Genomic DNA, 12017 nt, shown 5'->3' on the forward strand with positions numbered 1-12017 from the left:
ATAGACCCCAACCACTCTTGTTCTCCACATATTGAGGATTTGAGTTCTGATATACAATAGAGATTTCTGATTAAAGAGGTGTGGCCCAAAGCATGTGAACATTATCACACCTTTCTCATTGTTAGGAGAAGATAGTCTTTGTTTACCTGTTCCGGTACACCTATTTTTATTTTGAGTTCCAGGGATTGAACCCTGAGTCTCACGTTTACTTGACAACTGGGCAATTGCTCTACTACTTGAGCTAATAAGCTCATGGGCTCTTTTTTATTTTATTTTATTTTTTTTTTTGTGACAGTGTGTTGCTAATGTTGCATGAGCTGATCTCAGACTTGGGATCCCTTGCCCTTGCCTCCCATGCAGCAATTCCCTTTGCCCTTGCCTCCCATGCAGCAATTCCCAACAAATTTTCAAGAAAGGTATCTCACTACAAAGCAAAATCTCTTCCTGAACTAAAGACCTTTCTATCTCAGCTTCCCCAGTGCTAGGATTATCGATATGAACTATGAACTACCACACTCAGGCAGGGAGACAAAATTTACATTCATAAGATTTTCCTGCTGTTCTTAAGAATTAAATTCACCTAAAAAAAGAAAACAACATAAAAAAGGCTAAATAATTAGTATTTGAGTGATATAGAAGGCCTCATGAGAAAATAAATATTCAAGAATATAATTAGATTTGGATACTTATGTACTGAATTGGATCAAGGGACATAGCTGCCAGTAAATAAATTACTTAGGGAGGCTAGAAGAGTTACGTAAATAAGGTATGTACAAAATTCTGCCAACCTGAACATCTCATCCTTAATCATCAGGATCTTATGTACCTACTAGTTTAAAGAAGACAGTTTTCTCAGGGAAATTTATTTCCTTCTCTTAAGGAGTAACATAAAAATAAGAGTGATTTTGGCACCTGCTGTGTTTCAAGTGACTTTATTTAATATATATATTTATTTAATATATGTATATATAATTTTCCACTCCTTTTTCACTGTTTTTTTTCTGTATCTTTTGTCTTATATGTAAGTTTTTCTGTTTGGGGGAGGGTAAATGGGAGCAAAGAAATGGTGAGGCAGGGTAAGAAAATGTAGCCACGATACTCACTAAACACTGTGTTGAAAATGAACTATACAACTTGGACAGGAGGGAGGTCAGAAGGGGAAAATCTAGGACAAAATGAGAAAGGGGTGACACTGTCTAAAATGAAATGTACTCATTACCTGACTTATGTAACTCTAACCCCTCACTGACTTTACAATAGCAATAAAAATATTTTTAAAAAGTGAACAGTGATAACTTAGGAGTGGATTCTTAATTCCTTCGTAGGAAGGCCTACCTCTTCTGGATCATGTGACTTCAGAGGATTTAAAGTGCAAATGTCATTTTGTTACATGCTTTATTTTATTTTTCCTTTTCTCTTTCAGGAGCCAGATGATAAACATAAAGACACTACAACCCATAAATCATTCATTACAAAGATTACACATGCACACAGAAATGTGCAAGGTCAGAAAGCACCTCATCAGATCTTATTTCTTTTTTGCTAGTCCTGGGGCTTGAACAAAGGGCTAGGAACTGTCCCTGGCTTCTTTTTGCTCAAGGCTAGCACTCTACCACTTGAGTCACAGCACCATTTCTGGCTTTTTCTGTTTATATGGTGCTGAGGAGTGGAGCCCAGGGCTTCATGCATGCTAGGCGAGCACTCTCCCACTAGGCCACATTCCCAGGCCTTTCATGAGATCTTTATTTTATAACTCACTCAGTATTACTCAGTACAGAAGCAAGCACAATCTATAAATTCGAATTATTTAATGAAAGCAAATAAAAAATAGTAAACTCTTAAAAATAAGAGAATTATATCTCTAAAATTATTTCAGCATTAAATTTAAATATACAGTTTCATCAACAAAATCTCAAGGCATGCAAATAATTAGGAATGTATAACTCATTCAAAGGAGAAACAGTGAAAACAGGGTTTGAACAAAATAAAAATATTAATAGAGCTAAAAATTCCTAACAGAAAACAACAATGAAACATTACACTTCAAAATACAGTAACTGATATGAGAATTTATTAGAAATATTCCAATAAATTCTAATCTTCAAAGGAAAATTTGAGCAAAAGAAAAGAAAAATGAACAAATACAAAGCAAGGATGAAGGGCAGTAGTAAACTGAGCAAAAGATAAAATTGTTCCTAAAAAATGGGATCTTATTTGGGATCTCATATTGAATCCACACTTAGATAAGCATATTCATTTGGGTAGTTGTGAATGAATAAAAAAATACCATTCAAATCATCATCACAAGAACAAATGTGTGAATTGTGAGAATCTAGGAGATATTTATAGAAAGGAAATACAAACACTGGAAGAAAATATAGATGAAACTTTTCATATTTGATGAGAGATACGAATGGAAACATCCATGGTGTTTAAAACATTTGAAAAAGAGCAAACTCAGAGGCATATCTGGACAAGTGACAATGCATTTTTTTGATGTCAGGAAGAAAATCTTAAAAGAGAGAAGTGTCCTATCACCCAGAAGTTTGTTGTGATTATCTTTATATTTCTTACCAGAGACTGAGAAGACTACAATAGAAAATCTTGAGAAAAACATTACACATTGCATGCCATAAGCAGAAAAGTAGTCCCTCAGAAATGATGAAGAAATTAAGACCTTCTAGGATAAAAAGTAGATGATGTGGAGTCTGATACTACCTGTGCTAACATAGAAGAAAACATCAAGGTGAAATTAAAAAGATATTAGTGAGTAACATGAAGCCATGTGAATAAAAAATCTCAATAAACTGAAATGCATATATATATATATTATTTCTATAGAGAGAAACAAATTAATTAGCCTTAAGAGACAAATCAATACTAGGACCTAGTATTAAGCGAAAAAAACAAGTTTAGAAATGCAAATACTGTATGATTCGACTTTCATGAGGTACTAAGACTAGTAAAATTATAGAGCTGGAAAGTGAAATGATTACTATTGGTGAGGGGAAGAGGGAAAGTAGGAAAACTATTTCAGTAAAGAAGAATAGATATGATAGGATTGATAAACAAACATTATAAAGGTCCTTCTTAAAATGTGTCAAACTTGTAAAATGGCTACAATAATAAATTTTATGACATTCATTTTACTACAAGAAAAACTCAAGAAACTATGTGTTAGTGATAAACAAGACATGTGCCTCCTTTCTAAGCTGTGTTCTCTGTGTGTTTTTTCTCAAAGGATGCTACTTCTTTTTTCATGAGAGAAAAGGCAAGTCAAATGTAGCTCACATAATTCCTGTCAAATATACTAACTAAATTTTACATAATCATACACTGTTCTTTATGTATGAGTAGGCAAAGTTAATACTAGGAAATAGAAATGTAAAACAGATGAATTGGAAGGGTAACCCTAATGCTAACTCATCTGTATTGAAGCAAAATCAGAATGCATTTCTTTCCCTATTTAATAAATAGCAATTATCCATTAAATAATATTTTGATACATGTCAATCTGATATCCCATTTTCTGTGTTTTTTAGATATAAGAATTATACTTCTATTTTTGTCAGCAGAAGAAGGCAAAATAGTAAATGTAATTAAAATTATAGCACCTACATACAAAAATGTATTTTGGTACAACTATTGAGGCTAGAATTTACTTTTAAAGTAGAATATTGGATTTTTAAATAAAAATGAGCCTCAATATGTCAGCACAGCCTTAAGAAAACTATTTTCAAATAAGTGAAAATATCATATATAGATTTATTTTGTTACCATTTCTCTTTTTTTTAGCTACAAGGCATAAGAATGAGCTAATATAAATGTAAACATGGGAAGGAAATGTCCTCCAGGACTGACAAATTGCAAAGGAAAAAACACACCGCAGATGTCTCACAGTTATTTTCATGCTCATGTTTAGAAATACAATTCAATGTTATTCATTTCTGTTTTCTATGTGAGATACATAAAAATGTGTACTGTGCGAGTGTCATCATTTTAATGCACAGGCACATATAAGACTTAAGAAAGTGATTTGTCATAGATACACTTCTATGTGATTCCATCCACTACTGTCAAACTTTCTATATTTAATCAGCCAAACTAGATAAAACTAGAATTTCAACCCATGGATGTTGTGTTAGTCTTTCCATCACTGTGACAAAAATAATTGAGATATATAAACTTAAAGGAAGAATGTTTATTTGGGCTCATGAAGTCAGAAGTTTCAGTCCATGAGCAGAAGGTGTGGCCTCTTGTAGGCTAGTGGTAAAGCAACATATCCTGACAGAAAGGTGCAGTGAAATGAGAGGATACAGCTGCTGTGGTCATACAAACCAGAGAGCAAAAACAGAATAGAGAGTAGCTGTGGCCAGAGGCAGAATATACCCTTCTAGAGCACACACCCTGGACCTATTTCCTAGAATTGGATTCTACCTCCTAGTTTCCACCACCTCCAAATAGCCAATTAAACTTGGAATCCATTAACAGATGAATCTATTCAGAGCTCATGATGGGGGCTCATGTTCCCATCAACTCATAATAGCCCCTACCTTCCCACACTGTGGCACTGGGGAGCACATGTACTTCTGCGGACCAATTAAACCATAATATAATATATAGGAAGATTTGTATTTTTATCTAAAAGATTATCTGTATACTTACCTATTGGTGAAAACCGGTCAATCTTGTTTGTATGTTTATCTGAGATTCCCAGAAAGTGGATGTAGCTAAGTGGATGCATGCTTATCAAGTTGTGTGAAGCTAAGTTCAATCGCTAGCTGTGAAAAAGAAATTTTCACTCTTTTATATTATGAGTATGTGGGCATGTGTGTGTGTGTGTGTGTGTGTGTGTGTGTGTGTGTGTGTGTGTGTTTAAATTAATGTTTTTTGGAAGAATCCAAGAAATGATAACATGTATTCTGTTTTTCATATGTTCTTCTCAGTCTCTGCCAATTTCTTTCTCAATGTCTACATCACCAAAATATAGCACTATAACATAATATAATGCCTTTCTTTGGTCGAATAATTAGCCTGGGTTCTGTGTGCAGATTCATATTGAATGAGTAATACAGATTTTATACTGCTAGTTTTTTTATTCCTTTACTTGTATAAACTTCATTCACTATTTGATTTATGAGATAGAGCTCATAATAACATCTTGAGGATATTGCATATTTGCACAGTTCTTATGAAGCCATTATACTTGAAAGTCACTGACAGAATCTAAAATGTGTCACTAAATTGAAGTCTTTGTGCTGGCAAAAATGTGATTATTTTCCCCTGGCCTGAAGTGCTCTAAAAACTCTCTAAAGCTAGTGTAATTTCTTCCCCTTATAAATGAGTCTGCCTTTCCTTCCAATCTATACTCTTAACAGTATTACCAGAATACATCTTGATATTGAAGATTTGGGAAATGCATTCTGCATTATGTCTTGTAAACATTAATTTTTAATTATAAACATTAATTCTAAATTTTGGTGTCTGTGGTAGTCTATTTGTTTCGTTTTCTTTTTTAACCTTTAAAATATATATGTTAATACTCAATGAAACTCACTCTCTGTAGTTTACTGTTGTATATTTGACAAGCGTCATTTCTTTATCACCTCAGTTAAAAGAGATAACAAGCCCACAGCTTTCCCTCCAAATTCCTTCAAACTTTGTACACCAGAATCTAACATTAGGCTCCAGAAACCTGCAGTATGCTGAGCTAAAATATTCTTTGCACATTTGTCTTTTTTCCCCAAGTAATATTAAACATTATATAGTCTATTGTTTGAGATTTCTTCTTTGAAAATTATATTTGGAATTTATTAATGATGTCATATGGAAATAATTTATTTCCTTACACTCTAAGTATAAATGTGTTATTTGTCCATTCATCCACCAGTGGAAGTCCATTTTCCCTTTGTAGTGTTTATGAGTAAGCATGACATGCAAAAGACTTTCATATATAAGTTTTGTTGTAAACATAGTTTGCATTCTCATGGAGAGATACCTAGTTGGGGGGGTGGGGAGGGGTAACTGAGTTCTTAGGCAAGTGAGTATAAATTTAGTATGTTGGAGACTTCCAGTCTTTTCAGTAATACTTGTACTAGTTTACATATTTACCAGAAATGTGTATGAAATTGAGTGCTCTATACTGACATTCAAATTATTAGCTGTTTATTCCTTTTGATATTTTAATATGTCCTCATTATAGATTTCATTTGCATTTTCCTAACACTGTGTACTTTTTTCATATGCTTTCTTACACCATACACCACATGAGTTTTCTATATATGCATGCACTGTACTTTAATCAAACTCAACTCTCTTCTATCATACTACTTTGTCCCTCCTTCCCTTTTCCCAAAGAAATATCAACTATCTTCATTGTTCATGTTCATATGTGGGCATACAGTATTTTAACTATATCCACCATCTTCCATCTTCTCTTCCCTATTCATTCTTCCACGTCTCCATATTACCTGCCCGTTGGACTTGTTCTAGTTTCCTGTCATGTATGTTTTATTACATGTTAATTGTTTATACTTGTTCCACTGTGAAATTTGCATAAACATATAACATTTTAAGACTGATAGTTTTCATTTTGCTTTCTTTTGTGGACAAGTCAATTGTCTTGGTGTTTGACCTGTGTTGCAAAGCTTCTTTTCTATATTTCATAACTGTAATAATATGTCCTCTCATGTTCTGCTTTCCTCTTTTTAATTAATTTGTTTCAATCTATATGTGTTTTCCAGTGTACTCCTCAATGTCAAAATTAAGATCTGCATTTCTAACCCTTTCCAGAATTCTTTCAGCTGTCATCTGAAATACATCATTTATAAAGTAAATCTAATGTAAGAGAATTTGCAACTCCATTGATTTATTTAGATCTTGGTTACATTCTTAAAGTATATTATTAAAAGAATTGTTAGCTTAAAAATCTCTTATAATTTCTGGGTGTTTTTACTAGACCTATACTGCCTCTTATTCTACTCCTTACTCTTTTGTATTTTATTACATATGTATTCGTGTCTCCTGCCCCTTTTGTTCCTGTACCTTTCAAAATAATTCTACTCTGAAGAATTCTTCTCTATGCTGTATTTATTCTGTAAAAAGAACTACTTAATTTGATTAACTTGATACTTTATTTGTTAAGAGCATAGTCCCATTTTTTTGACCATTGCTCAAAATCAAAAATGTGATTTAAGTGTTCTTAATTTTGCCTACATTCTTCTAAATCTTGCTAAGGTAGATTATGGGCCTCCTCAGTTTAAACGTAAATAGTTACAATAAGATTTAAGAGTGGCTGTCAAAAATGAACAGTTCCTCATTCTTTATTACCCTTGAACTGACATAGCTACCACACAGGTAGGGTTTTCTTTGTTTTTTGGTAGCCTTTTTTTGGTATGCTATGGGGCTTGAACTCTGGGCCTGGGTGCTTTCCCAGTGCTCTTTTTATTTTCTTTTCTTTTTTTCTCAAGCCTAGCACTCTACCACTTTGAGACACAGAGCCACTTCTGATTTTCTGGTGGATAATTGGAGATAATTACACAGACTTTCTTGCCTGGGCTGCCAATCTTCATAGCTCAGCGTCCTGCGCAGCTAGGTAGGATTCAACACATGAGCCACACAGGTGGTTTTCACAAATACTTTTTTCACTCCATTATTGTCATAATTATCAAAGTGTCTACTTTTGTCACCAAATTTGGATTGTTTCTATTAGTAAAAATTAATCAGAAAGTTTCAAACACAATGCCTAGTTGATATTTTGCTAAGCATTTTACAACGTATTTTGCCATGCATTTTAAACAAAGATTTCAAGCAAGAGAAATGTAAGAAATTACACATTATGTTCATCATCTCCTCGTTGATGAATACATTATGCTCATCATCTATGAAACAGTGTCTATATTGGGTCAGAGGACTCTGAATGATGGTGTAATAAATTTCTTCTTGTAACTATTTATTATTTTCTTATTCTATCATACTTATGCAGTCATTGTTGTAAAGCTCCCATGCTGTGTTTTAGCACTGGATTGTGACAGATGTTTAATGAAAGTTGAAAGTGTTTTTATTCAATGCCATAAGCTTTTCAGGAGAAAGACAATATGCAAATTTAAATCATAAATAACTGAAGTGAGAATCAGGATGCTTTGACAAAGGAATACATAAGTAGGATCTTAAAAAGAGATAAGAAATGTAATGGTCCTCTATTTAAGAGATTATGAAATTGAAGAGCACATAATTCTGAAGCACTTTATTATTTCTGGAAAAGGGATATATTTTCGTTGTACTACTATATCAAGCTAGAGAAAAAATATGTATAGGCAAATTAGTAAATGAGTATACCAGTAATTATCATGGAAGTGGTAATTATTATAAATTATATTTTAATATATTATAAATACAGGATATTGTAAATATCAGATATATTACATATCCTATATATACATATGTACATATGTATATCACAGGTGTGTGTGCTAAAATTCAATACTATCAATGTATTTGATGAGAAGAGCTTATTTAAATTCTTTGTTTTTTCATTGACACCAAGCCATATATCCCCAAAGCTCAAGTTCTTTCTTAAGTCAAATATTCAAGATGGGGCTGGGAATAAGGCCTAGTGGCAAGAGTGCTTGCCTCCAACACATGAATCTCTGGGTTCAATTCTCCAGCACCACATATATGGAAAACGGCCAGAAGGGGCGCTGTGGCTCAGGTGGCAAAGTGCTAGCCTTGAGCGGGAAGAAGCCAGGGACAGTGCTCAGGCCCTGAGTCCAAGGCCCAGAATTGGCAAAAAAAAAAAAAAAAAAAAAAATCAAGATTACTAGGTCACATTCTCCAGTTTGAAAATCTCTGCTCAGAGTTGCCTGCAAGTAGGTAGGAAATTTTGTCAATTAATTGTAGAATTCAGTTAACAGGTAAATTTGTTTCATATAATATTACTTACATTTTGTCTTATTTTCTCATTAAAAAAATGTACCCAGAGGAATGTATTAGTGATTCATCTAATAGTTCACAGCATTTCAATACAGCCATTTGGGAAAAAATATAACAATGTTTTTGAGTCTCATTTCAAACTTTCTTTTAATCTCAGTTTTTAGGCATATTATTTCTACTACTCATGAAAATGTGAGTTACTGAGTAATCATTTGAATACATTCCATTATGTGAAACATTCATGCCAATCTCCAGATCTGGAAATCATTTATGAAAATATTTTCTTCTGAACACCAGTTCTCATGACCTTAATTCAAAAGGAATACCGCCAAATCATGTTGAATGACTTGATAATAAACATGCTATTAAGAGAAATAAATCAATTGAGATTTAATAACTGTATAAGTACATGATCAAAATACATTTTCACTACTTGGCTTTCATAAGGCAAAATGCAATAAATAAAGAAATTCCATCTACTCATTGAAATGTATGGATTATGTAGAAATACCTTGTTGAACATAACCAGAGATGATTGAAAACCTTAAAGCATACAATGTTGTTTTGTGTTAGTAGGAAGTTAATCATGGTATGAGATTGTCTTTATAATAAAAAATAATTAATATTTAAGTGTTCAAATAAAATATACCAACACACTAGTAGTGTTTGATTTTGAATAGTGTGCCTCTCTGTCTTATTTACCTTATATATGGTGTATTCGTGTATATGTCTTCTGGAGGGTGAGGGGAAGGCACAGAACTTGAGTAAAAGAGGGTGGAAAAAGTGCAGCAGCGGAGCTCTCTGGATATTGATGAAAGTGAACTATACAATTCATAGGTAGAGATGGTAGGGAGGGATTAGGAGAACGAGGGAACAGAAGACATTGTATGAAAGGAAATGTACTCATCAGCTGACTAATGTAATTGTATTCCCTCGGTATACTACCATGTATACTAACAATAAAGTAAATTAAAGAAAAACACAGAATACATAATTTTGTATTTATATTTTCTATGTGTTTAGTATTGGATCAACACAGTTATCTAAAAAGAAACTGACATTAAATCAAGCAAAGATTTGTGTAATGGTTTATATTGATATTTTTGAATATGTTCCTTAAAAACAAGACAGATTTAAAGTCAGTAAAAGCTATTTTCCATGAAACCTGTCTTCATTGTGGAGAAATGAAACTTTGATACAAGGCATGCCAAATGAAAAAGGAAGGAAAATTCCACAATAGGACACAGTAGTAGTCAGCCAGATATATAAGCATATTTCTGAAAAAATGTTTGCTTATATGTCTATAATCCATGAGAAATTTGGTCATACTCTGCTGAATATGGTATATATTATCAACTATAACCTAATTGGTCTGTTTATAGAGGCAACATTTATTCACTTTGTTGTCATTAATATGTACATATTTATCAGCTAGTAGTTTATGAATAGACAAATTTAAGACTTGTGAATGAGTTATAACTTCCTTATGGTATAAGGGTACTTCTTTGAGGTTTATGAGAATATGATTTTCTAATAGTGGCTCATAATAAAACTTGACAGCAAAACAACAAAGAGCCCAACTCTAATGTTAAAATGAAGATAGAATAAAACCATAGTACATTAAATATATATTTATGAATTTTAGTGGGACTAAAGAAAATACAGTGTGAACCAGACACTGGTGGCTGACACCTGTAATCCTAGCTTCCCAGGGGGCTGAGATCTGAAGATTGCAGTTCAAAGCCAACCCCAGGCAGAAAAGTACCTGAGAATTTTTTTCTTTAATTTATTTTTATTGTCAAGGTGATGCACAGAGGGATAACAGCTATATAAACAAGGTAGCGAGTATATTTCTAGTCAAACTTGCTTCCTCCTCCCTCAGTTTTCTCCCACTTTCTGTCCCCCTCTCCTAAGTTGTACCTTTAAGATGATACTAACCGAAAGGAACTCCAAGATATGGAAACAAGAGGTTTTTCATTGTTGTTAATTTTAATGCACTGTGTGAAATTATTTCTTTCATTTTTCTTCCCTACAGTTTATGCCCTGTTGTCAGTGTATTTGATTTTGGTGCCCTGGGTATCGTATATACATTTATCTGAATTAGGGAGGGGAAGGGGAATATCAAAATGGTGAGACAAAGGGAAAACCAATTCAACAGTGATACTCACAAGACACTACATTGTATATTAATTGTCCCTGGCAGTATCTCCAATTAATCACAAGAAAACCAAGAGTGACGCTGTTGCTCAAAGTAGTAGAGCTCTAACCTTGAACAACAAAAAAAAAAGAGTTCAGAGACAGGATCCAGGCCCTGAGTCCAACAGAACTGAGGACCAACAGAAGAAAACAAGACCGAGTTTTATAGGAAAGACGTGTACAGGATTCTGAATTGGCAGTCATTCTGAATTTAGAATCATTTTATATCACACTTTCTTTAGCTAAGTCTTTTTCTCCCTTTGAGAATAAATGCTGACACAATAGAGAATAATATTGCCTGGGAAACGCACATTTCAGCCATCTTTACTATGACAAGTGACATTGTTATCTTCGGATACTCTCTATAATGCTAAGAAGAGTACAGCAGGGCTTTGTGATAGTACTTAAAGGATTTCCCATGTTTTCATCATCCAGATCCAGTTTTCCCTACTATTTTTCATCCGAAAAAAATCACATTTTGTAACTCTTTATACTATATATTGTATGCATGTTGTATTGCTTATGAACTTTCAAGGAAGTTTTTGTATCCTCAAAGTAAGGACATATGATAAATTCCATATTGTATGAGATTGAGAAAACTGATTAGTCCATTTGTTAAGATGCTCACACTTATATGACTTTCCACATGCACGTGTTGTACTAGTATATGTAATATATTTTATATTATACATAAATGATTACATATTACATATCAGGTAATGTACTCATTACCTGAATTTGCAACTGTAACCACTCTATATATCACCTTTACAATAAAATAAATTAAAATACAGGAGGGCTTGGATCAAGAAAAAAGGACAGATGAATGAATAGGAAGCAGAAGAATTCTGTCATAACACTCAGTGCATGTCCTAAAAAATTTGGAAAAC

The sequence above is a fragment of the Perognathus longimembris genome, chromosome 9 (genome assembly GCF_023159225.1).
Source record: "Perognathus longimembris pacificus isolate PPM17 chromosome 9, ASM2315922v1, whole genome shotgun sequence".
NCBI classification, from domain to species: domain Eukaryota; kingdom Metazoa; phylum Chordata; class Mammalia; order Rodentia; family Heteromyidae; genus Perognathus; species Perognathus longimembris.